General features: G+C 37.0%; 1 long non-coding RNA gene across 1 annotated transcript; it reads left to right on the top strand.

Moving 5' to 3' along the window:
• Window positions 1–1,280: 1,280 nt before the first annotated feature.
• On the top strand, window positions 1,281–25,086 carry LOC311084031. The gene is made up of 3 exons (XR_014606411.1): window positions 1,281–1,604; window positions 16,570–16,617; window positions 25,036–25,086. It is a non-coding gene; the product is annotated as an uncharacterized lncRNA (long non-coding RNA).
• Window positions 25,087–26,695: the final 1,609 nt, after the last annotated feature.

The following is a 26,695-nucleotide window of genomic DNA, read 5'->3' as shown; positions in this document are numbered from 1 at the left end:
ACAAGGCTGTTGAATGCCTGATTCTGATTGGTTGACGAATGCTCTAAGGTGTGCATTTATTTTCAGGGAAATGGCTAAAGTAGTTCCAGGCATGTCTTGACCGCATCACAGTTCCAAATCACTTCGCCAAATAATTTGTACAGCCTACAGAACCAAGGATAAAAACGATTATTTTTTTTATTTTTTAAATAGCCACAAAATGTTATTATGTATTATGCATTTGTATTATGAAAAGGACATATCTCTCTCACGCCTACTCACGCATTTTCAGCACTGCTCTGATGATTTTATCAGTAAAATAGTTTAGCAACTTAACATGGCGTTTCTCAGCTTTGCACTGTACGCTAGATGCACAGACTCAGGTAATTCACACGTTAATCTCTCGCTCTCTCCCTCTCTCTAATAACTTTATTAAGTCTACTCTCAGTGGCAGGTTTTAAGGACAAAAACCTGACAAACGTCTTGAAATACATCATCTGAACAATTTTTGAGGTGTGGTAACCGTAGCGGAATAATTGACTCCGGGCCATTGAATTATTAGAAAAAGAATGTACACCCAAGGTAACAGCCACAGCGTTACCACCTCAGGTGTGCGTTTTTTTCCCCTAATAATTCAACAGCCCGGAATCAATTATTCTGTACCTATTCCATGGCAGAAACAAGCTTGTGAGTGACAGGTTGTCCCGCCCTCGCGCCAGTAAACACGTCATCCGAGATGAGATATTGCAATTGGGAGGTTATTTTGATTAAAGAATAGGCCTATGACATGCACATAAATCTATAAAGATAATGCTGTGCACGAATAAATAATCATTTATAATAAATATAGCCTACTGCAATATTAGCCTACATAAAAAAAATTGAATTGTCCATTTTAATTTAATGATGATTTTAAGTCATTAATCACTAATAAATTTCCCATCCAGTAGGCCTAAGTCTGACAAGAGTTGAACCGAATTTTGAACGAATTTCTCAAAAACATCGTAAGCCTAAATTGATCGTGGAGAAACGCAGCCCAGATAAATTTAACTTAAGTTTCAACAGGTTTATATTAGGCCTATTTGTGCGCTATTCTCCCAAGGTGAGTTAGTGAGTGCACTTTTGAAGGCTTCGAGTTCGACGTGAAAGTGTGGTCTCGGTAAAACAGACAGTCAGAAAACTTCCTTTAGATTCCAGAAAGAATCAGGCAACCTGTCGGAGCTTTACATGTGTGTGTATCTGGCTGGCGTCCCCTCACCGATCCTCCCTCCCCTACACGAGGATTACAAGTGGCGTTCAATGAGCTCGACTGCACCGCGCTGGCAAGCAGACACGCGCTCTTCACTAGACAAAGACAATGAGCTGTCACACCTTTAAAATGACTCCTGTGTGTTCAGATTGAAAGAAATGCTGAAAGGAAAATCCAGGGAGCGAAAAATCGGTCTGTTGTGCAGTAGGAAACCGCTGCTGGAACAAGACTACCTGTGGGCACTGTAGTGAGACAACAGCAGCCAGCGGCGATTTCAATCTTCCGGCGGAACACACAACATATTTATATGGCAAAGTTCCTCGCCGAGCTGCTGGGATGTACACTGCCCGAAAAAGGAGCATCTCCCATCTTCGAGGTGAGATCAAAATGAGTCTTGTAGTAATCTGGTTGTTGAAGCTATTAAAGTGATGCTCAGGTTAGTGGAGGCAGACTGGTACCTTCACAGCAGTTTGTTAACGCTGCTGCCACACAATGGGGGGGCTCACCTGAGCAGTGAAATAATGGTTCAAGCTTAGACTATATCCTATTTACCTAAACAAACACATAAAAAGCTTTTCATGTATAAAACAGTGTGTTCGGGTGGATATGAAACCTAAATCGTTAAATGGCAATGGAAAGGAGACAGCCTTGATGTCCTTAAGAAGCTCCAGATTGTATTTGGGTCAGTGTGTCAGGGGAAATTGCACCTGTACACAAAACAGCATATCTGGAACCTCAAACACAACTTATGAGGAGATGGATATCATGAAATGTAAGATTAGTTATTGACGTCTGTGTCCAAAAGATCCATTTCATACATTTTGTCAAAACAAAGCCTTCCAACCAATATAACTAAATTTACTGCAAATCATGTATGATTCTATTTGGACTATCTTTGTAATATGAAAACTGCATGAATCAGTCCGATTCTTTTCATTTACAGATGTGATTTGCATTGTGCTTGCTGCTTCAACTGTGCAGTCAATGGATTATGAATAAGCACACATATACTTTGTATCATGGTAAACCCCCACATGTGCACCTTGTGAGGGCAACACATTCCATGTCCATGTCCAAATATGTTTGTTTGGATGGTTTGTTTATCATGTCAGCTGCTGCTTGATTTACGTTATAATCCCCCAGATCAAGCCATTTCAAATCAGTGTGTGTGAGCACTGAGCATCAAATTAATCTATGCTTTTCAATTATCTCTTGAAATGTGTTGGTGATGGTCATAATCGGCCCGTAATGGCAGTTTCATTGAGTAAAGAACAACTGCAGTACGGTGGTGTTGAGGGATTAGCGCCCGGGCCGTTATATAAGAGAATATTCTGTTTGTTCTGCACAAAGCCATCAGATCAGCCTTTGCCTCTAATCTCATCATGCCTTTCTTCCCCTTGTGTTGCTGTTTAAATTTTAAACTCTCTGTGTGTCTTGTGTCCTGCTGTTTTGCACTTATCTTAATTGATCTTTTTCTTTGATTAGGGAATGTTGTAAGAAAGAATAACAGGCCTATAGAGTCGTTTAGGTTGTTGGGTTTTGTTTGACTTTAGTTTAAAATGGATCACCACTTTCTTTTCATAAGCAAGTAGTGTTGTCATAATTTCAGCAGAAATACTTGAGGAAATATCTTAGCCAATATTGGGGGGATATATTGGCCTTTAGGTCAAAAGAGTTGAGAGCCATTGGGTTAGAGATTAGTGGCTAGATTAGATTTGGGTTTGTTGTATTGGTTGTTTTAAATTTGACATGGTGTGAGTTTTTGTAGCTTACTTGGGCTCAGGAATTAGCTTTCTAAAAATTTCCATTAAAAGAGTTGCAATGATTGGAGAATGTGGCTGGTCAGATTACTGTGGTGTGGAGGGCGTAGGTGTTAACATTTACATTTATGAATTTAGCAGATGCTTTTATCCAAAGCGACTTACAAAAGAAGAACAAAGCATTCGTCAAAGAGCCAACAATCGTTGTTGTACACAATGCCAGGTTTATTAGACAACTAGATAAAAAAAAATAAAAAAAACAGAATTTTTTTTTTTAGTGTGTGTAAGTGCATTAGAGTGTGAGGTCATTGAATGTTGAGTTGGCTCAGATCTGGTCCTCATTAGTGTCCTGTGGTCACTTGTTTGACACTCAGTATGAGATTGAGTCAGGCAAGGTGAGCACACATGCACACACACAAACATCACACACACCCACGCTTTGCCCCCCACATACACGCATGGCTGCTTGAAATTTGGCTGCTTGAATTATTATTATTATTTTAATTTTTTACCTAAAATCAAATAGTTTCAGTTTAATTTGTACTTGAAAGCATCCTAATGCAATTTTGAAACATTTTATAGCAAAGTTTTATCATTTAAAACAAATTGATTAAACCTAACAAAATTATGAATTCATTAATTTATACATTTTTACAGCATTTAAGCCTTTTTAGTCCTTTTAGAGTGTATTTTCAAATAGATATGTCATTTTTAACAGCAATAATACAGTTGGTGTACAATACCATAAAAGGATTTCAAAAGGTAATTGTCCTATGTCTGATCTCACCAAGGGCACCATGTACAGTAAGTCAGGACCGCCACTACATCATTCAGTTGTTTGAAAGATGTGTAGAGTATAACACCCAAACAAATGTCATCTTGGATGTCATAAATGGATTTTGAGATATGGAGGGATGAGAGAGCAAAAGTCCCATCCTGAGAGGAGTTTTCATTTAGAGGGCATATGCTCTCAGCTTCACTCCTAATCAGACCCACGTCAGGATGTTCTCGACAGGTTATTTCATAGTGGACACTAAAATGCTGCCAGCCAACACTGAACCCATTTCTTCCCTTAAACTAAAAACTGCTGGGTAATTGACTCGATTGGTGTGAGCTTAGAAATGACTGGACCTTATAAGAAGAATTTATGCTGCAATCTATGTCTTTTTATCTGGAATGTTGCAGCTTTCTCTAAAGCTAAAGCTGTTATCAATTAGGTTTAAACACACTTTATGATCGCTACTCTAGTTTGATATGTAAAATTGCAAATGCAACTAGTTCTCTCAAAATGCTTTTTTCCAATTTCATTCATTCAAAAAACACAACTTTACTATTAGTATAGGTTTTGGTATGGTTTGTTTGAGTGCATAAGCATTGAGCATCCATAGTGTTTATTTAAAGTGTAGTGCAGAGATAAACTCATGTAGAAACTATGTATATTTTTAATGTTAACTCTTTCTCCTATTGCTTCCACTGTGAGGCAGTATTTAGAGAGGCCATCTCAAAAGTGAGAACCACTGTTTACCATTCAGTTTCGATGTGTGTGGGTCTTGTGTTGTTTTGACACTGAAATCTGCTTAATATGTTGGTTTCATGCAGAAGTGTCTAGAAGAAAACGTGCTGCTTTATCCTAACTTGTTAAAGGGATAGTTAACCCAAAAATGAAAATTGTAATTAATTACTCACCCTCATGTCGTTCCAAACCCGTAAGGCGTTCGTTATGAATTGAGTGCTTTAGTCCAAATTTTCGGAAGAGACATAATCGCTGATGAACAGATTGAATTTAGGCTTTTATTCACATATAAACATTAATCAACTCACACATCAGTTGTGGTAAACGGAAGCTCAAGCATGTTCGTCTGACGTGCGAGAACCAATGAGGTTCATTCTCGTGTTACGCAGCACGTTTGAGCTTCTGCAAGAACCAATGAGGTTCATTCTCGTGTTACGCAGCACGTTTGAGCTTTTGCAAGAACCAATGAGGTTCATTCTCGTGTTACGCAGCACGTTTGAGCTTCTGCAAGAACCAATGAGGTTCATTCTCGTGTTACGCAGCACGTTTGAGCTTCTGCAAGAACCAATGAGGTTCATTCTCGTGTTACGCAGCGCGTTTGAGCTTCTGCAAGAACCAATGAGGTTCATTCTCGTGTTACCCAGCACGTTTGAGCTTCTGCAAGAACCAATGATGTTCATTCTCGTGTTACGCAGCGCGTTTGAGCTTCTGCAAGAACCAATGATGTTCATTCTCGTGTTACGCAGCGCGTTTGAGCTTCTGCAAAAACCAATGATGTTCATTCTCGTGTTACGCAGCACGTTTGAGCTTCTGCAAGAACCAATGATGTTCATTCTCGTGTTACACAGCACGTTTGAGCTTCTGCAAGAACCAATGATGTTCATTCTCGTGTTACGCAGCGCGTTTGAGCTTCTGCAAGAACCAATGAGGTTCATTCTCGTGTTACGCAGCACGTTTGAGCTTATGCAAGAACCAATGAGGTTCATTCTCGTGTTACGCAGCACGTTTGAGCTTCTGCAAGAACCAATGATGTTCATTCTCGTGTTACGCAGCACGTTTGAGCTTCTGCAAGAACCAATGAGGTTCATTCTCGTGTTACGCAGCACGTTTGAGCTTCTGCAAGAACCAATGATGTTCATTCTTGTTACGCAACACGTTTGAGCTTCTGCAAGAACCAATGAGGTTCATTCTCGTGTTACGCAGCACGTTTGAGCTTCTGCAAGAACCAATGATGTTCATTCTTGTTACGCAGCACGTTTGAGCTTCTGCAAGAACCAATGAGGTTCATTCTCGTGTTACGCAGCGCGTTTGAGCTTCTGCAAGAACCAATGAGGTTCATTCTCGTGTTACGCAGCACGTTTGAGCTTCTGCAAGAACCAATGAGGTTCATTCTCGTGTTACGCAGCGCGTTTGAGCTTCTGCAAGAACCAATGAGGTTCATTCTCGTGTTACGCAGCACGTTTGAGCTTCTGCAAGAACCAATGATGTTCATTCTTGTTACGCAACACGTTTGAGCTTCTGCAAGAACCAATGAGGTTCATTCTCGTGTTACGCAGCGCGTTTGAGCTTCTGCAAGAACCAATGAGGTTCATTCTCGTGTTACGCAGCACGTTTGAGCTTCTGCAAGAACCAATGAGGTTCATTCTCGTGTTACGCAGCGCGTTTGAGCTTCTGCAAGAACCAATGAGGTTCATTCTCGTGTTACGCAGCGCGTTTGAGCTTCTGCAAGAACCAATGACGTTCATTCTCGTGTTACGCAGCACGTTTGAGCTTCTGCAAGAACCAATGAGGTTCATTCTCGTGTTACGCAGCACGTTTGAGTTCTGCAAGATCCAATGAGGTTCATTCTCGTGTTACGCAGCGCGTTTGAGCTTCTGCAAGAACCAATGAGGTTCATTCTCGTGTTACGCAGCGCGTTTGAGCTTCTGCAAGAACCAATGAGGTTCATTCTCCTGTTACGCAGCACATTTGAGCTTCTACAAGAACCAATGAGGTTCATTCTCGTGTTACACAGCACGTTTGAGCTTCTGCAAGAGATTTGTTCTCGTACGTCAAGCAGGTGCGGTTGAGCTTCTGTTTATGTTCGCTCATCAATGTTTATATGTGAATAATAGCCTTCAATCTGTTCATCATATAAATTGATCGTTTCTCTTCAGAAAATTTTGGACTAAACTGCTCAATTCATATGGATTAGTTTTATGATCTATTTCTGAACTTTTTGAAGCGTCAAAGTTTCAGTTGCGTAGCTGTCAATAAAGTAACAGAAAGCTCTCATATTTCATCAAATGGATCTTCATTTGTGTTCCAAAGATGAACGAAAGGCTTAGGGGTTTAGAACGACATGAAGGTGAGTAATTAATGACAGAATTAAAATTTTTGGGTGAACTATCACTTTAATTTAATGAAAAAGGAGAACAACTGGTTATTACTTCCTTCACAAAACTTCCATATATACAGATGAGTGTGATCAGTGCGGATATTAGATGCGAGTTCTCAAGGATATGGAGGTTACAGACAGCTCAGCATATTTTAATATTTAGGAATAACATGAGACATTCACTGGAAGATAATGATTTCCAGACAGTGGAAGCAAGTGACCTTTAAGATGTCAAACTGTTTACAAAACATCAGTAAGAAATGTCACAGATTCAACAGAATATGCTGCATATTATTTTTACAATATCTGTTGAACAAATAACTTAAAGGTTGTGAAAGATTATACACTCACGAATGCTTCGATGAAACACTTCTGTGTGTCTGATGTTAGTTTTATCATCTGTTTGGACAATGGACTGACATTTAAGCTTGTTCCTCAGTTTTACACATGTCATCTTTAGAATGAAATATAAGTTATAGGACAGAAAGAGACATAAATGACATTATGCCAGCAGCCATATCACCATGTAGCCCAAGACTGGTTGCCCACTGAAGCTAAGCAGGGTTGAGCCTGGTCAGTACCTGGTTGGGAGACCTCCTGGGAAAACCAGGTTGCTGCTGGAAGAGGTGTTAGTTAGGCCAGTAGGGGGTGCTCACCCTGTGGTCTGTGTGGGTCCTAACACCCGATATACAGTGCAATGCATAAGTGAATACACCCATGCTAAAGTTGACTAAAAAGAGGAATAAAAAATCATATTTTGGAAATTGAACTTAATGCCTTAATTTAAAAAATTAGGAAAAATCCAACCTTTAAGGACACCAATTTTCTTTGTGAATGAATAATGTATCGTAAATAAATAAATGTTCTTCCTTAAAATACATGGTGCATAAGTGAGTACACCCCTATGTTAAATTCCCATAGAGGCAGGCAGATTTTTATTTTTAAGTATTTAAAAAAAATTTTTTTTAGGATACTATGTATCCTGATAAAGTTCCCTTGGCCTTTGGAATTAAAATAGCCCCACATCATCACATAGCCTTCACCATACCTAGAGATTGGCATGGGGTACTTTCCATAAGATCATCTCTCAATGCAAATCAAACTAGCTTTTAGGCTAACTGAAATAAAATCATGCCAATCTCTAGGTATGGTGAAGGCTATGTGATGATGTGGGGCTATTTTAATTCCAAAGGCCAAGGTAACTTTATCAGGATGCATAGTATCCTAAATTTTTTTTTTTTTAAATACTTAAAAATAAAAATCTGCCTGCCTCTATGGAAATTTAACATAGGGGTGTACTCACTTATGCACCATGTATTTTAAGGAAGAACATTTATTTATTTACGATACATTATTCATTCACAAAGAAAATTGGTGTCCTTAAAGGTTGGATTTTTCCTAATTTTTTAAATTAAGGCATTAAGTTCAATTTCCAAAATATGATTTTTTATTCCTCTTTTTAGTCAACTTTAGCATGGGTGTATTCACTTATGCATTGCACTGTATATATATATATATATATATATATATATATATACTGATTGGCTTCATCACGTCTCTCCTCCACCAATAAGCTGGTGTGTGGTGGGCGTTTTTGCACAGTATGGCTGCCGTCGCATCATCCAGGTGGATGCTGCGCATTGGTGGTGGTTGAAGAGATTCTCCCTTCTATGTAAAGCGCTTTGAGTGCAGAGAAAAGCTCTATATAAATGTAATTAATTATTTTTTTAAATGATTATTATAAAGCACCTTGTTTTTAATGGATTTTCAGTGCAGCACAACAGGAAAGTGAAGGCCGGACCTTTGAGTGTACCTATTGTATGTCAGAAACATGTGACCTACCCCCTCTTTCACTCAAAAGTCTTTTGGTGGAAGTTAAGTTCATAGATGATTCAATGTCCTTCAGCATTGAATGTGCTTTGTTCTACAGCTGAATAGCTGAAACTAGCATGTTTGAGTTTAAACATGGTTGACTCAAGAAAAGAAAATGCTGTGCAAAGTAATGGCTTTCGCCACAATCAGTCATGAGGTAACCACAAAACCAATTTCTTTTTTTTTTTGTAGCGGAAGGGAATATAGTTTATGCTGAGTAGTACAGAGTCGTGTGTGTTTTTGTTTTTTTCGTCTTCGTTCTGTGTTGGCGGTCTAGTTAAGCATTTTGTCTGTGTTGCTTTACAGCTGTCTGTATCACTGTTGTTCTTTTTTCTATGACTGCGTGAGTGTTGGAGATTAATTTGACCCTATTTGCTTTTTTCATGCCTTGTTTTTTTGGGTCAAAAGCTCAGTGTTGATAGTGCTACTTCTATACTATTGGTATATCTAAAAATGACATTTCTGCCTTCATTTAGCCTCATTCATTTAATTCTAGTAAGTATGACTTTCTTGCATGGTGCACAAGAGGAGTTATCTAGCAGAAAGTTGTTTTGTTTTTTCAATCGGATGAAAGTGAACTAACCACCCTTTTATGTAAGCCATTATACAGCCATTATCAAAGTGTTTCCAGAGGCAATGGTTAAATCAACACAAGATCCAAGTAAAATGTTGAAGTATCACCAATCATGAATTTCTCAGACCATGTAAACATACTTTATGTATTGTTAACAATTTGTGGCTTTAAATTTACATGATTATTAAGTAACTGTTATTTGTTAGAAGTCATGTTTTAATGTAAATTATTCCTAGCTGCTTTAAACCATTAACGTTTATAATACCATCATAATTGCAATTTTGAAAAATATGGAAATCTGTTCAGACAGTATACTGGCTTATAATAATTATAATCTTGATAATTGCTAATATAATGGTTTAAATTACGTTTTAACATAATTATGTGCTTCTCATGTAGGAATGATTTCATTTTCATAAATGTATTCTCTAAGGTCTGCGTTTGTCATACAGTATGTGCAGCTATTTTCTGCTGAAAGGGCTTTGAAGGCTTTATCTCTTTTTGTGCCTATTAAGAGTTTTTAATTGACCTTCATTGACTCTTATCTGAAGCAATTTCCATTTTAATGAAAGAGTTTTGACTGGGGTAACGGATCCCTCTTTCTTGGGCGTAATTCTGGCTTTTCACTTGAAGACATAAGCATACTGAGAAGAGAGTATATACTTCTTTATACCCAGACCATTATTGTTTATTGATTGTTTTCTGTTAAAATAGTTTTTTTGTTGTTGTTGTTTTAGCCGGGCCTTGTATGGTGATCAAACATCAACATCACAATTATGTCCAAAGATACACCAAAATGGTTGTCTTGAGATGCTCTAACACGCATTCAATGCTCTATTTTTTCCTTTATAAATTTCCTCTTTCCTCTCACAGTGAATTAATTTGAAGGATTTTTTTTCCCTGGGAAAACAGGGAAAGCCTCGGTTTTGTTTCTACAGCATAATCTCATCAAACAACGCCTCTCTTGGAGACCTTCTCCTCCCGATGCCGTGTGTGTCAATCTTCTTTGTGTCTCGTTAGTCATGAACAAAGGCCCCGCTCAATCCACCTGCTGTTTGGAACTGGGAATCATCAGGCTCAAGGTCTCAAAAGAGAGACATGTCACTCACACATAACAAGCTAATCAGCAAAGATCTTGGCGGTGAATTACGCGAAGGGACTTACAATGGAAAAGGTGCTTGCCAAAAAGATTTTTAATGAACACTTGGTTGCCTGCATATTGTAACTAATGCCTCTTGTGCTTTCATAAGCAGCTGTGTTTCTAAATCGTAGGAAGCTCTCTCTCAACCTAAATAATAAGAGCTAATTTGCACAAACCTTGGTTAATTTGTATAAACAGTCCTTTTTTGTATTTGAGAAATACGCCACAAGGGGGCTCCTTACATTTCTAAACTCTGTCCAAAGACCCACTTTGAAAAGTGGAGATAAAACCATCAAGTGATAAATTAAGTATTGCATTACAACACTGACTTAGTGTTTTCGAAATGTTTTGCCTTTCATGGAAAGGTGAAGTGGGGTCCAAATGTCTGAGACCACTATATATATGGCAAAACATATAGATATGGCAAAACATATATATCTCGTACAATACAATTTCAGTTTGAAAATGTAAAAGAACAGCTGATCTTTTGTACAAATGGCTTTACATGTTTAATTAACATATTTGGTTAGTGACCAAGACATTAAATCCTAAAACTAAATCCAAAAACTTTTTTTTTTTATGTCCAGGTTTTATATAGATTCTGAATGCCAGATTTTCAATGTTATTCTGACCTCTACCATCTTCAGTCATTCAGATCTCCATCTGTTGAATATGCCTTTTAACAGGGCTTTTGTAATTATATGAAAGCTCCAATACTTCAGTAAGCCTTCAAGAGCAAGACTGGGGTAATAAAATATCACATTGGCTTTCTCTCAAGACCTTTCTCAAGATGTCAAGGTAATTCATCCTGAACTGTAAAAAAAAAAAAAAAAAAAGACCATCTACGTTATTTAGTCCTTTTGTTTTATGAGGCATGTTCTGTGCATTTGCTGCCTGTCACACACTGTGAGAGAGGACTCACAGCTGGGCAGGCCAGAGGTGAGCAGAGACTGTCAGGACATCAGATGTTAGTGCACTGATGGGACCTCAGCCTGCCGTATCTCATCCCCATGACAGCCATGCACTCCGTCACCCTGACGCTGATAAAATGGATGCCCGCTGGATGGAGCGGCTGCCTCTGTGCTTTCCACACTTTCACCAGGCTTGACCGGCTGCGTCAGCCAAGGTCAGCTTAATGTAAGTGCTGGTGCTCGTCTGCTTGAAAAGAAGGGAACGAAAAGGGATGGTGTGTGATAATGTGGTAATAAACCTCCTGTTTAAATAGTTGAACTGCTTTAAAGAAAATATTTATATTAATTCTGTCAGCGAATTCCGAAAGTCCTCTGAAATACTCTGCATAGCTTTGTTTGACCCTGATGAAGAAACACTTTGGTATTTGATTGTCTACAAGTGTCTCCAAAGCAGCTGTTGCTATGAAAGCGTTATTATCAACAGTTTTACTCCTCCATTAAACCCTGAAAATCCCTTAAGGTATATATACATATACATTATCATTTAAAGTATTTTTTTTTGGTATCTGTATATATTTTTTTAAATGAAAGACATTAATCGTTTTAAATTGATCAGATGTGACAGTAAAGAAATTTAAAGTGTTACAAAAAAAAATCAATTTTAAATAAATGCTTTTTATTTTTTTTATTTTTTTTACGTTTCTAATAATCAAAGAATCCTGAACAAAACAGTTTCCAAAAAAATATTTCTGTCATGACAACTGTGTTTGGCATGGTAATGGGTAGGGAGAGGTGTGCGATACTGACAAAAAATTATATCTCTGTTTTTTCTGTGATTTTTCTCGATGATAATTAGACGACATTTTGCTGAGTGTGTTAATTGTTGGTACCTTGGCAGGTTTAGGGCTGCCGTGGACAGCTGACTTCTAAAGTTTTAAAAATTCTCCATATTCTGTATGGTGGTTAGTTTGCAGCAGTGACAGACATTTTTTATAGGCATTTTTACCTTTATAATGCAATTTTTTTAACCTAATTAAAAGTATGCATCATCTTTTGTGTCAAATTCTTACATTTAATCAATAAATTCAATTAGAATAATAAGACACAATAGGGCCGTTACCAATCAAATGAAATCAATATAAACAAAATGAATCTTTTCAATGCAGAGGAAACACAGAAGCTACAAATGAAGTGGCATTTAGATGTATTTACACAGACCGTTTAATGCAACTCAGAGGGGCATGAATGCATTTAACCTGCAGTTACAAATGCATAAATAATGTGTTGATGTTTTAAACATAAAACGTTGAAAATTGATATATTGAGATTATTTAAAAAAAAATAAAAGATACTTAGAAAACTTTTTTTCAATAAACTTTTTTTTATTGAACTGTTGTATAAAATCAGTATTACATTTGTAATCATTCTGATATTTGGAGAAAAAACAGCACTCCTCATGAGATATTGATTAACTATATTAAATGATATAAATATAAAAGACATACAGAGGTATTTTTGCCCCCTTATCTTGAATACTGGGTGCATTCTAAATACTTTTTAGTAGACTATAACATGCTGTGGGACTCGTGGGACTTGCTACTGCCAGTACATACATGACACGCTGCTGTGAGCAAGTAAGACATGCTGCTGCTGTACAATATAGCATACATGAAAGATCTAAAGGTGGATCTGGGGAAGGTGGAGGTTTTCAGAAAGGGCACTACACTGCTAAGGCAAATATTAACCAAGTATTTGAAGGTCGAGCACGCAAGCTCTTTGGCTACTGATACAGCAGGACCCAATCAGCTGTGCTCTGTAGAGAATGATGTGATTGCAGCCAGTTTGAGTTAAGGACCTATAAGCCTGCGCCATCTAGAGTTTCATGACAGAACTTTGTATTAAGCAGCACTGTTATCAACATCGATAATTAAAAGAAATATTTCTTGAGCATCAAATCAGCATATTAAAATGATTTCTGAAGGATCATGTGACACTGAAGGCTGTATTAATGGCTGCTGAAAACTTAACTTAAAATGTAATAATAGGCTATTTAAAAATATTATTGTGTTTACTGTATTAAAATAAAGGATCAATGTTAAGCAGGTTAGCATGACCCAGTTAGCCTATTGCAACACAAATTGGATTTAAAGATGACAAATTGCCTATTTCTTGCTGCAAGCTGACATTGAGATGATTGGAAATGGTAATGGATAACCCTCTCTACTCATTATGGACCTTGTGGCCCTATGTATTAAAATAATGCAGTGATGTTGTATTATTATCACTGTGCTGCAGGATTTAATGTGTTTACATTTTAAAGGAGCTGCATTTGTTGATCATTTCTGCGCTATAAAAGCAACAGCTATTTGAGATATTTATTGTCTATTGTACTTAAACATTCATTGCCTTGAGTAACAGCCACTGAACTGAACTATTATCCATGCTGCATTTGAATTTGCTTTTGAGAGAACTTGATTGTATTAATTACAGCACTTTATTGGGTTTCTTTGCCATTTACTGTAATGGTATTCTGCTCATATACGCCCATTTGATCCTTGCCGTCCTTGACATTTGTGTCTTGCATATAGATGCTTTTACTTCATTATCTCAGTCTGGGGTTTGGTTTGATTGGCACTTGGCATTAAATGTGTTAACGATGTCAGCACCCCCTCCCAACCACACCTATTTAACAAAAATGTTAAAAACATAAGCTGAAGACTCCTTTCATACAGCCTTATTTGTATTCAAGAGGTGCATCTAATGTGCCGTGTTTTCTATCCATGAAGCATTGGGTAAAAAACAGAGAAAAATGTTTGTCTTAGTCAAATTTTGCATTTGAATGCAAATGCTCCACCACCATTATATATATCACACTGATCTAACTGTAAAAAAATACATAGTGCATACAAATTTTAAATGTGAAATTGTCATTAGATTGAATTGGAACAATTTAACCTGCTTTTCAAAGTTTTTATATAACTGACATAAAGAAAGTTATGTCCATTTTTAAAGAAAAAAATGCGATGGATAATGCCGGGGACACACTTAACGACTAGCTGAAACATTCTAAGACTGAACCGAACACACATACCGTTTCCAACAACTGGAGCAGATTTTAAACACCGACTGTGAACGCAAGTGTCTCTGACGTGCGTTTGGTCATGATCAGTCGTAAGTATCAAATTACATTCATAATCGGCCTTACAGTCGTTAAGTTTGTCCCCGGCTTAACTTGACTAGTAAGACTATCTAAGCATTTTGTGCAACTGGCACCTCTGGGCAACTGTAGACCTGGAGAACGCTCTGTGTCTTATGTCATAAACTTACCTCCCACACACACACACACAAGCACTCAGATGCATTATTTAGACTGGAGGAGGCGTTTAGCCTCTCAGGCAGCAGAGTCACAATGGAGTGTGACAGAGATTCTGTAGTCCAGCCCAAAAACATGCACATAGCAGGCTGCTGTGGTAACTAGGCAACCGGGCTCCCTCATAATGAAGAACTCTTATGTGACGTGGTTTCTGTTTGCAATTGTCTGTCCTCTCTCATGATTTGTGCATGTTTCGCTCTCAGAATTTGAGATTACTGATGAATTTACATGGGTAGCAGTTTTCTATGCTATTGATTTGATTCAAAATGGTTTCTTTTTCATTTTATATTTGCCTATTAGGTAAAATACATTTTAGCTCTTGTGGAAAGGTCCATCATCTTTAATGGGTTGGAGCAGGTGTTGTTACCCCAGGCCCCATGTTTTGTCTACATCAGCTGAATAAATTTACTCTAGAGTCGCAAAATCAACAGTTAATTGCTTTGTCCCATGGAGAGCGGTGGTCTCTGGTTCAGGTCAGTGTTCAAATCTTAGGCTTAGACGCTCATTGAGTGAGGTTGTTAGAGTGGCTTGTGTGCGTGTGGGTGTAAGAGAGAGTATATGAGGTTCATTTTGTGAGGAAGCATCATGATTTGAGTCGGTTAAGGTATTTTTGTGTGTGTTGATGCAGCTGGTGAAGTACAGGCTCTGAGCAGTAAAGGACTGCAGACTGTTTATGAGCCTTGTCTTTGGAAAGAAAACCCAAGCTTGTTTGCCTTTACACGTCATGTTTGAAATGCGACATACAGGTTTCACCACATACTTACAAAAAAACTTCCACACACTCCTAAGGCTGGAATACTCTGCTACAGTATATGAATTTTGCCCTGATTTACATTCTGGGCGAGTCTACCAATGTTGCTGAAATTCAGAACCTGTCTGATTATTTTAGGCAGTTGGAGATTTTCACAGAAAATCATGTAGTGAGATTCAGACTCTCCGTTCGGAGGATATCAAACACGTTTGAACTCCTCAGTGCCGATTTTAGAACACACATTGTTTTTATTTGTCATGCACCTCATAGCAATGAGGCAAAAGTTTCTGTGTGAGTTTGTGGTGTTCGGAACGACTTGAGACTGGTATTGTGTGATCCTCAGTCGTTTAGTTTATGATGCTCAGATTTTCTCTGTAATTATTTACAAAGTTGACAAGTGCCAAGTGTTTGTTCAGATTTGGCATGGCCCTTGGATGCCCCCCGAATGCCCCCCATTAGCGCCGGCCCTGTTTGTCGTGTAGTGTAGTCTATCCTCTAGGAACATAAAAACACATCATAAAACATAAAAAATATGTTTTTTTACATTAGGTCTCAAATAATAGTCTTCAAAAATATGGCATTTAATTTTTCTCTTGTATTTTTAGATGAAAATGATGAAATGGTGTTTTTTATACTCACTTTAGCCCACTCACTGTCCCTCCCCTTATCCTCTCAAATTTCTGGATCCTTATGATACAGAAACCATTTAGTTCAGGAGTTTAAAAAGCTGCTGACACAAATCATTATTTCCGTGATCCGTATCCTGTTGAATCACATGTCCACTGCACAGAATATTGGAATATTTTAGTTGAATTCTCCTGGAATAAACTGTGATGTCAAGTTCTAGAATGTTTTCTGATCAGATGACCTTTGTGTGGTTGCCATGTTTGATTTGTCTTCACAACTGTCATGCAGTTTATAATACTGCCTTCTACAAATATCAGTTCAGATTATATTCACTGAAGTTCTCTGAAACTTTTAGAGAGTGCGAAAGCAAAAATCAGAGTATTTTTAAGCTGTAGAAAAATGTGTCTGTGTTTGTAAATTCGTTCTTTTTTCCCCTCAACAGTGCAGGAGTCAGCCACACATCGGACTGAGGCATGTCACCAAACAACGGGTATGTTCTCCATCTGTTTGCCTGTGTTATGTCTTGTATGGAACAGGAAGTATTGATTTTGGAGCTTAAGCTGCTGTTACCCTGAGGCAGGAAACATCAATGATATTTTCCCATCACTGCTTTTTGACAGCAAGACCATTAATATACCAAACATACGGTTATATACACTGTAACGCACATCTGATTACTTGAATAGTATTGTGAACTTATATAGTGTTTAATTTTAGGTGTAATATGTTAATATGGCAATACATCATTTTCATAATAAATAATTTCCAGACAGTTTTCTCTAACACATATTATTAAAATAAAGAGGTAGTTCTGCCCTCCTGAACAGAGCGATACTGTCATCAACATTAAAATGAGGGTAAGAACAAATTTATGTGTACATATCTTTTGTAAATCTAAATTAAATTTTGTAGTGCTTTTTTGTGTACAATTATTAACGATGCGCAATCTTCTGAGAAATCAAGCTATGAATGATTGATTTCTAGTCTTTGCATATTAAAAAATGTAACTTCTGGCATCATTTACTCATGTAGTTCCAAACCCAAAATGATGAGCAGATATAAAAAAAAAAGATGAACAAAAGATTTTGAAGATGAACAAAAGTGTTATGGGTTTGGAATGACATGAAGGTATGTAAATATGACATATTTTCCATTTTTGGGTGAAACAAACTTCAGGCTGAAATAAGAGTATTTTAATATAGAGAAAATGAATTGGTTTTGTATGAAAGGAACATCTAATCTCTTCTCACATCTGTCAGTCTCATGAAATCACCTGTCTAATGAAGAAGGCCTTTTTTTACACCTGTATGAACAGCATGACACCAAAGCACTCCATATAGTGAGACTGTAGCCTGATCCACTGTCCCTGCCCTTCAGACAATGCAGCAGTGATGGGGATCAGGCACAAGCTCTCCATCAAAGCCCAGAGCTCTTCCCTGTCCCCATTAACACAGGGACCTCAGTGGCCCCCACACACTCCGCCATCAGCCCGGCACTGGAGGCGAGGCTTTGATCCTCGCGCGCATAGACAGTCACGGTCCTTCTGAAGAGTGCGTCTAAGAATGCTTAAACATGACTTTCATCTTCCCAAATTCATATTCTCTTTTTGTCAGCATGTGCTCCACTTGTTCTCAAGGCAGTCGTGCCCAGGCTCAGCCGCACCCAAGGTCGACTGGGTTTATCTGACTCTTTGATACTATGCATTTGATGCCAATTTTTTTTTTTTTTTTTGAGACAAGCAGCTGAGTTCAGAAAGACAGCTTTGATGGGAATGTGGAGTATGGATCATGTTGCAAAAGCTTTTGATGAGACTCACCTGACTTTTAGACTTGGTTCACAGAGCCAAATTGTAATAAAAGCACTTCATTAAAAAGTGACATGAAGGGGAATTTATGCAGTGAGAACTACAGTTGGAACCAGTGAAATCTGACATTTGAAGAAAAAAAATATATATTTTGTTTTCACTGAAGGTAAGACTGTGGCCCTGAGATGGGTGTATGAGACCAGCATTACGGGGGTCTCGTGTTTCATTGTGTGGTTTTCTTTGATATCAAAAGGCTCCTTGGACTGTGCTTGTGTTTTTGGTTGCACCCTTTCCTTTATGAGCTCACTCCTTTTTTTTTTTTTTTACCAGTGGAGGGTTAGCATGCTTTATACCTGTATGATCAAAACATATTTTTCACTCATCAAGGAAAAAAGGAGCTTTATTTTAATACCTGCATATTTTATACTTTGACAGGACCATGAAGTTAGATTACTAAAAAAAAAAGTAAGATGAAAAAAAAAGTTTGGAATCTCCCTAGACAAAATGGACAAAATCAGCATAAATCTTTACTTTGTGATGACTTCACGTTGGTTACGGGAGAACACAGATGATGAAAACATATTAAATATATAGGGACATACCACTTGGGCATGTCTGACTCACATGTACACTACTATAAGTTTGGGGTCAGTATTGTTTTGTAATGTTTTTGAAAGAAGTCTCTTATGCTCACCACTGCTGCATTTATTTGATCCAAAATAAAGTAAAATAGTAATATTGTGAAATATTATTACAGATTAAAAATAACTGTTTTCTATTTGAACATATTTTAAAACATCATTTATTCCAGTGATGGTAAAGCAGATTTTCAGCATCATTACTCCAGTCTTCAGTGTCACATGATCCTTCAGAAATCATTTTAATATGCTGATTTGGTGCTTAAGAAACATTATCTTTGTTGAAAACAGTTGTGTTGCTTAATCTGTTTGTGGAAACCATGAATCTTTAATGGGGAAAAATGGGAAAAGATTCATGATTTGCAGTTGAGAGGATGAAAGGATAAAGCAAGCGCTTCAACCTCTGGGATTTGATTGATCAAATCTCTTTTCTTTATATTAATATACAGTAAGTGGATTATCTATAGGTCACGCCAGATGCGTTCCGCTCACATCTAAATGATTATACATTGCACTCAACTAATAAAGAGGTCAGAGGGCACATGAGGGGTTGTTTATAGCAGGGTTGTTTCCTCTGCGGAGGCAAGAGAAGAAGTGCCTCTTCAAAAAACTGGGTGAGAAAATAATCCAGTTCAAAAATAAAACATCACAAATATTATGAAACATGACATCAAAAAGTGTATAAATCACTTGTTTTTCTAGCGACACTAGTTGTTTCCATCTACCTATTTTTATGTGCATTTTTGGATATCGCATAAAAATAAATACAATTCTAATATAAATATATATCTAATAAAAAATAAATACATTCTAAAAATGCACATAAAAAACGTATGTGCTCAGTTGAGGAAGATAAATGTTTTATCTGATTAGAAAACATGTGAATAAAATATGACGGAAACACTGAATAAATTCCTCTATGCACATTAAAAAAATCACGTGACTTTGCGCAATGGGATGAACTGTGATTCAGTATAATTTCCCACCAGAATTTTCATACACGACTGCGTTCCCAAACTGCAGGCATCCGTGCCGTGGGAGAATGAATTGGGAAAAGTCAAGTGATAGGAGGCAATGAGACTTTTGTGCTGTTCACGTGCTAAAATAAATAACGGTGATAAACTATGGCTGCATCCGAAATCGAATACTTCCCTACTATATAGCATGTGAAAAACAGGACACCAGTACTTAGTATGTAGTAGGCGAAAATGATAACCTACTACTTCCGGCGAGATTCTGAAGTGCCCATTCGATGGACACTTTACTATCCCATGAGGCCTCGGGAGAGGATTTAAGAACGGAGGTGAAGTGACGTAACTGACGCTGGTTGGTCACATGATAATGACAACATGGCGGATGTATGTCCGGATTTCATTAATACTACACACATTCATACTATATATATAGAACATACTTTATTTAACGGTTGCGAAGTTCAAATTCAAATGTAGTACCTACTCACAGTACGCGATTTGAGATGCACTGAATGTCATGTTGCATTCAAACTTGAAATGACTTGAAAATGTGATCTGTGAGGGGTTTTATCACGTGAAATTAAAGGCACATCTCCGTATCCGGAGTGTAACACCTGCAGTGTTTACCCAGCTTTGATGACTGATGATCCGAAAATATGTTGACTATACAGCTGAATATCAGTTGAAATTTGTTACCATGTTTTTCTAGTTATTATCTTGGAATAAATGTAAAAATGATGAGAAATATACATTGTTTTAACAATAAGACAAAAATACAAAGTATAAACGTGTAACTGGAAACATGATTTTACATAAAAAACAGTGAGTTTGCCTCCTCATTTCAGATCCCCACTGCACGCCATTGCATTCTACTAGCTATATTAACATCCTTTATACATTAAAATGACAGCACGCACAAAAAGCTATTCATCACTGCCAAAGGTTGCTGAACAATGATAACTGCATTGACCCGTTACTGGAACATTGATTAACCTTAAAACAAAAGCATGTTTGCTTGGCCACATAAATCAGGACTGCGCTCAACACAAACGTGCTATGCTGAGATGCTAAAAACAAGAAAGCTATTGATTTTCTCCTTTTTCATGTCACAAGGGCAGGAGGATTTAACAGACCCTCATTATGCCACCACATGCAGTTGTGGTGTTTCTACTCCAGCTGATTAAGAATGGGATGGCCAGCTTGATTAGCTTGCACAGAGCTCCTGCTGCCTTCATCTGATGTCTGCTGCTGTGGCCAGAGCTAAGATTAGCTACAGCAACCTGTGGTAACTGACCCATGTGAGATTCCCTGTCTGACCAATACACCTTACTGTACAGTATTTGTGTTTGACTGGAACTAATTATGATCTTAAAATGTGCTTGCAGGATGTCGAGTGGCATATAAGACTCGACATGTAATCACACAAAATGACCTCTTTTTTTGGGTTTGTAATTGTGATTACAAGACCACATAAAATGTGTTATTAGTCCATATTGTATTGAACATAACAAATGTTGATTCCAGTCAGTCTTAGTTGTATGTCTTCAACAGTCTAATGACTGAAACATTTTCACTGCAATAAAGTATAATCTACTTTACTAAATGAATCATTAAATCATCAATCATTATTATTATGTGCTGTGTAATTATCTACACACATATACACTATAACACCTTACTGACCCCAAACTTTTGAATGGTAATGTTTTTGAAAGAAATCTCTTATGCTCACCCTGGCTGGATTTTTTTATTTTAAAAAAATATAGTGTAAGAATGACTTTTATATTTGAACTTTTAAAATGTAATGTATTAGTAATACATGTCTATTATTCCATTATTGTTATGCTTTCTTCTATATATTGTTATGCTTTCTTTAATATATTGTTTCCTGTCTAACACTGTAATTGTCTGTATGTAATGTCTGTTTACTGTAATACTTGGGAAATATTTGTCATATGTCTGCACAGCAATTTCTTGAAGGAACCACATTTCTTTTTCCTCCATTGCTCTGCATTATGTTAAACATGACAGTAAAGCTGACTTTGACTTTGAACATGCGTATGTTAATGAGTTATGTTCTGTGTCTCAGATGCAGCTGAAATTTAATGCTCATAAGATATAACTGAGGAGGGATTCCAGAACTACGCTTTATATTTGTGCCTCTATTTCTTTTATTTGTTTATCTTGGATGAGGGCACAAGAGGTTTACATTAAGAAAATATAGACAATCTAATTTGCTGCTGAAGCACACACACACACACACACACACACACACACACACACACACACACACACACCTTTTGTGTTTTCAGTAACAGCTGTTTTAAAGTGGGAGTTTGAGTTCACCTGCTTTCACCCAACATAAACACAACTGACCTCACCCTACACTATGTCATACCGAGTTACAGTAAGCAGCTGAACTTTTACTTCAAAAACACAGCTCTCTAGAAGAGAGAGAGAGCCGTCATTTTTAGCATGTATGGCAGAATCCAGCTATTTATTAGGTGTTATGAATCGGGGCAGGGTCCTGAAGGCTATAAGGGAACTTTAAACTACTCAAGCTACTCGAGTTTCATAGCCCATATGATGACAAGGCAAAATTGTGGTTTGAATTCCAGAAGAGAGACAACACTTCAGGTTGACCTGCCAGACATCCTTCAGCTGTCTGCACTCAGACAGAGATTTATAAGTCAATGCTGAGCATTGATTCAGAACTGTCTGTCTAAAGTCTAAACAACTGGAGATCCATTCAGTTGAGAAATCTCTCTTCGACCCTTTACCCTTTTTACTATTAATTCCATTCACATTGTATACAGTCAATTCCACTTTAGCTCACCAAGTTTGCTCAAGGTTCACATTGTTAAAAGCAATCACATCAATCATTTATTTAAAACACACACAAGGGGCCAACAGCTGTTTCATGCATTGGCTCATAGCTGTGCCTTATAAACTCATAATCAACCTGATGAGTTGAATTTATGTTTTGACAGTTTAATTGGCAGTTGAAGGGGGATGATTTCATGATCATGGTCTTGTTTGTCACTATATTTTCAGAGTTAAAAGTCGAATTATAGGGAATGCAATTTCCTGAGATAACATGTAGGTGAGCATCTGTTTTTCACACACAAGCACTGTGACAGAAAAGGCAATCATCTGTGTGATTAGAGCGGTCTGGTGCACCTGTGGCAGCAGCATGGATTCCCCCAGTGTTTCCATTAAAGCAGAAACCTCAGTAGACACGGTTTGGCCCCTTCAGTGCCAGGGACTGATGTTCCAATGAGCAAACTGAGTGTATAATGTCTGGTTTCTGGCACATGAGGATGCCAGGTTCCCGTTCTGCCCTTCAGACTGTGTTGTTTGCATGGTTGAAGATTATGAAGATTACCGGAAAACTTGAATCTTGCCTTAGAGCAGCCCCGGACATGCTTGGCAGTTGTTGAAGCAAACACAATGTGTCAAAGCCAAGTCCTCTAAGCATTAAGAACCATGTTGGCCTGAAGTTAGTCCCTACATATATTTGTTAACACTTTGCAATAGGACTCTTTTTTTTAACATTCATACACTAGATATCATGAACTAATGAACCACACATCTTTACAGCATTTATTAATTTAGATTAATGATCATTTATAAATGTATTATTGTAACTGTAATATATTGGTAAAATCAAATCAAAAGCACGCACATCCAAAGCAATATGTTGCTCAAATTGGGTGCTCGACAAGAAAATGAATAAAAAAGGGAAAAAAGTCGGCACACCATGGCTCCAAAAATGTGAAAATGTAATAACAGACTCACACACAGGTGGTAATTATTTATTACCATTGGTAATACCATTATTTATTTCAGGTGGTACCACCTATGTGTGAGTCTATTATTAAATGTTCACATTTTTGGAGCCATGGTGTGCCAACTGTAATATATTGGTACCATATAACTTATCAGTCAATACTAGAGATTATTTAATAATATATTGGTATTGGTTGATATTTAATTGTTCATGCTCTTTTCCTCCTATTTTTGCAGTTGAATTACCTTTGCTGGTATCTAACTCCAATTCAGATTTAATCTTTAAAAACACAATAGTAAGATCTGTAAATGTATTGATTATTGTTATTTCATGTTAGATATTGCATTAACCTGGTTTTAAAGTGTTACCATTAATTCCGAGCTCGAAAATGTAGCAATAAAAACAGGATGTGGAACAGAAGACGGATTATAATTAATAGGCCGATGAATGATTCAGCCCTCAGATTATACATGAGATCACATTCTTTCCAGCTGTGCCAAACTCCAAACATCCTTCTGATTAAGTCAACATGGATTACCTTTTTGACCCAGCCAACTACAAAAAATGCAAGACAGGACTTGCAACTCAAGTAGTTTGCTGGGGAAGAAGGATTGTTAGTGTAGCCCATTATGATTCCAGCCATTGTATTAGTGGAATGGTTTTAATTACATGCATGACTTGCTTTGCTGCCTATTCTGTCATTTTCTCGTTCTCTGCCGGAGCCAGCGGGTGCTGTAACTCAGCACTGTTGTTTTGTTAATTGCTTTGGATCACTGACCGATGGACTTGCAGGGCGAGATGCATTCTGCCATGTTGTCTCATTTGTTATTTGAAGGTCTAGACTTTAATTAGCCAAACAAGCTTCTTTTTTCATCTGTCTATATTACAGTCACACAATTTCCATTTATCTTGACATAGACACCTGCTCACACAAGTAATGAATTCCACTCTTGTATTAGAGTCATTATTCCCCACAGTCATTAAATATCACTAGGGTTGTTAGATTTGAAGCGTCCTGCGTTCTGGACAACAGCCTCAGGAAACCCTGTACTGTGGAATATTACTCCACTGCAGTAACACCAGGATCAGTCTGATTTATTAATTATTCTCTCAAAGGTTGATGTTGGGCCATAATGGTTGCTTAATTATGAAACGGTTCAATAAAGCTCATAAAACAGTTTTATTATTATCTTATCCACTTAGTATCACGACACAATACTAGAAGATACTAGAATAGGGTCCATGATATTGTTTGGATGCCAGAATTGGCTGTGAAGTAAAAAATACTTTTGTGGTGAAATCTGATTAATAAATCATTTTTCACAGCTCAGTTAAAGGCTAACAATAATGCAATGTACTTTTAAGCTTTAATAGAAATTTAGTATAAAAACAGGGAACTGTGTATTTGAGACACTATTTTCTCTCAGATCAGTCAAATCGGTCTTGTTCTAGTTTCAAAGCTTTCCAGCGCTATGGCTAAAAGTGCTGGATGAGCCCTTATATTTTCAGTAACTAACTTTGTCTAATGACTTTGTGTCAGCTTCTAATCTGGCTTTGCTTGTCTGTGAACCATCTGAATCATGTGGTGTTTACATCCTCATTTAATGTAAAAGGAAACTTAAACTTGTACTTTGCTCATGACCTGTGTGTCAACTTTTGTGTTCCTATATTGATTGATTGATTTTTCTACTTTCTTTTGCAGCCTACCATATTTGGGACACTGATTGAAAAACCACTGGGGGATCACAATGCAGTAAGCAAATCAAAATTTCTTTGTCCTGTGTGTATTAATGTTTGAAGAAAAAATGAGCAACAAATGATGTAATGGATAAAACATGGTTTTGACACATTTAGCCTTCAATCAGTTTCCTCAGTGTGTGTTAATCTTATGTTTTCAGTTCACCAAGCATCTGGGCATTGCAACAAAACTTTTTATTTATTTATTTATTTATTTATTTATTTATACAGTCACTGATAATGTAGCTTTTCATTAACAAAGATACTTGTTTCTGTAAATCAAAACAAAAGTTTCCCATTTTGCTTTATTGTTGGTCGGTATTCAATCTTGACTAATTAACCACATCAGACAGAGTTGGTATAGAATCAGGAGGAGGAATGCAAAGCTTGCCAAGTAGCAAATGTACAGTTACTTATGGAGCCAACAAGTGCATGAGGTCACAGACAGCTAAATTTTTTTCTTTATCATAAATAATCAGTTTGTCATTACGGTTTGTCATGTTGCCCCTTGATGGGTTGTGATGTTCTTTACTAATCTGTCATTTGTGTGTAACAATGATGGCCAGGAGTAGTGCAGGATGTAAATCAAGACCCAGGTGAACATTTGCACCACTTTTGTGTGTGGTGTTTACAATTTTTTTTTATTTTTTTATTAATTTATTACATTTTTGTCTGCATTTTCATATGATTTATGATTTCATACTTAATTTAATTTATTACGTTTTGTGCAAACCAGTATTCAATATACAAGTGGTTCATGTTCATTTAGGCTTATGTTCAGGGCTACACTGAAAAAAACAATAAGTAAAATTTACTTAATTTTTCTTTGGCAAGTTTTTGCACAAATATTTTTTAAATAAATTTCACACGCATATTTTTAAAGTAAATTTTACATGTGGAACTAAGTAAACTCTACTTAACTAAGTTAAGTGAAAGTAACAAAGAAAATAAGTAATTTTAACTTTGCTAGTAAAGGTTGAGTAATATTTATATAGTTGTAGTTTCCTTTGCAATACATTTCACTCAAACAATATAATATTGAATTAAGCCACACTTTTAAAGTATATGCTTTACTTAAAAATACCTAAGTAATTAATACAATAAATATTGTGTAAGACAGCATATCTACATATCAGATGTTAAGTAGCATGTGAACGCAGAGACCTCAATACTTGGTAGACAATACACAATGACGGTAACATTTGATGGATCGTTTTTATGTTTGAATGTGTCATTTTGAGTAGCAAATGTACTCCAAATGTCACAAAATGGCACGTTACTAATCCTAACAACAAAAGCAATGATGAAACAGTGTAAATACAGCTGGAAAACAGTGAAAAATCAACCTCATTAATTATTCAAGGCCCAGTGCATGATGGGAACACCAGTATCAGAAAAGTTGAGTAATTTTACTTAATTTTATAACCTTGATATTTACGCTTTCATTTCTACACGCTTGAATTGAGTACTAATATAGAATTTACTTAATTTTTTTTAACTCTTGCCTGAACTAACTTTTTCATGTAAATTACATTGTTTTTTCTGTAGTATTTACTTTACCACAAAATCATTTTTATCAGTGTATGCAGCAGACAAACAGTTGCTCTTTGAGGCAACTCTCTTTG

The sequence above is a fragment of the Abramis brama genome (genome assembly GCF_963993115.1).
Source record: "Abramis brama genome assembly, chromosome: 5".
NCBI lineage: Eukaryota > Metazoa > Chordata > Actinopteri > Cypriniformes > Leuciscidae > Abramis > Abramis brama.
This window is presented reverse-complemented; position numbering and strand designations above follow the sequence as displayed.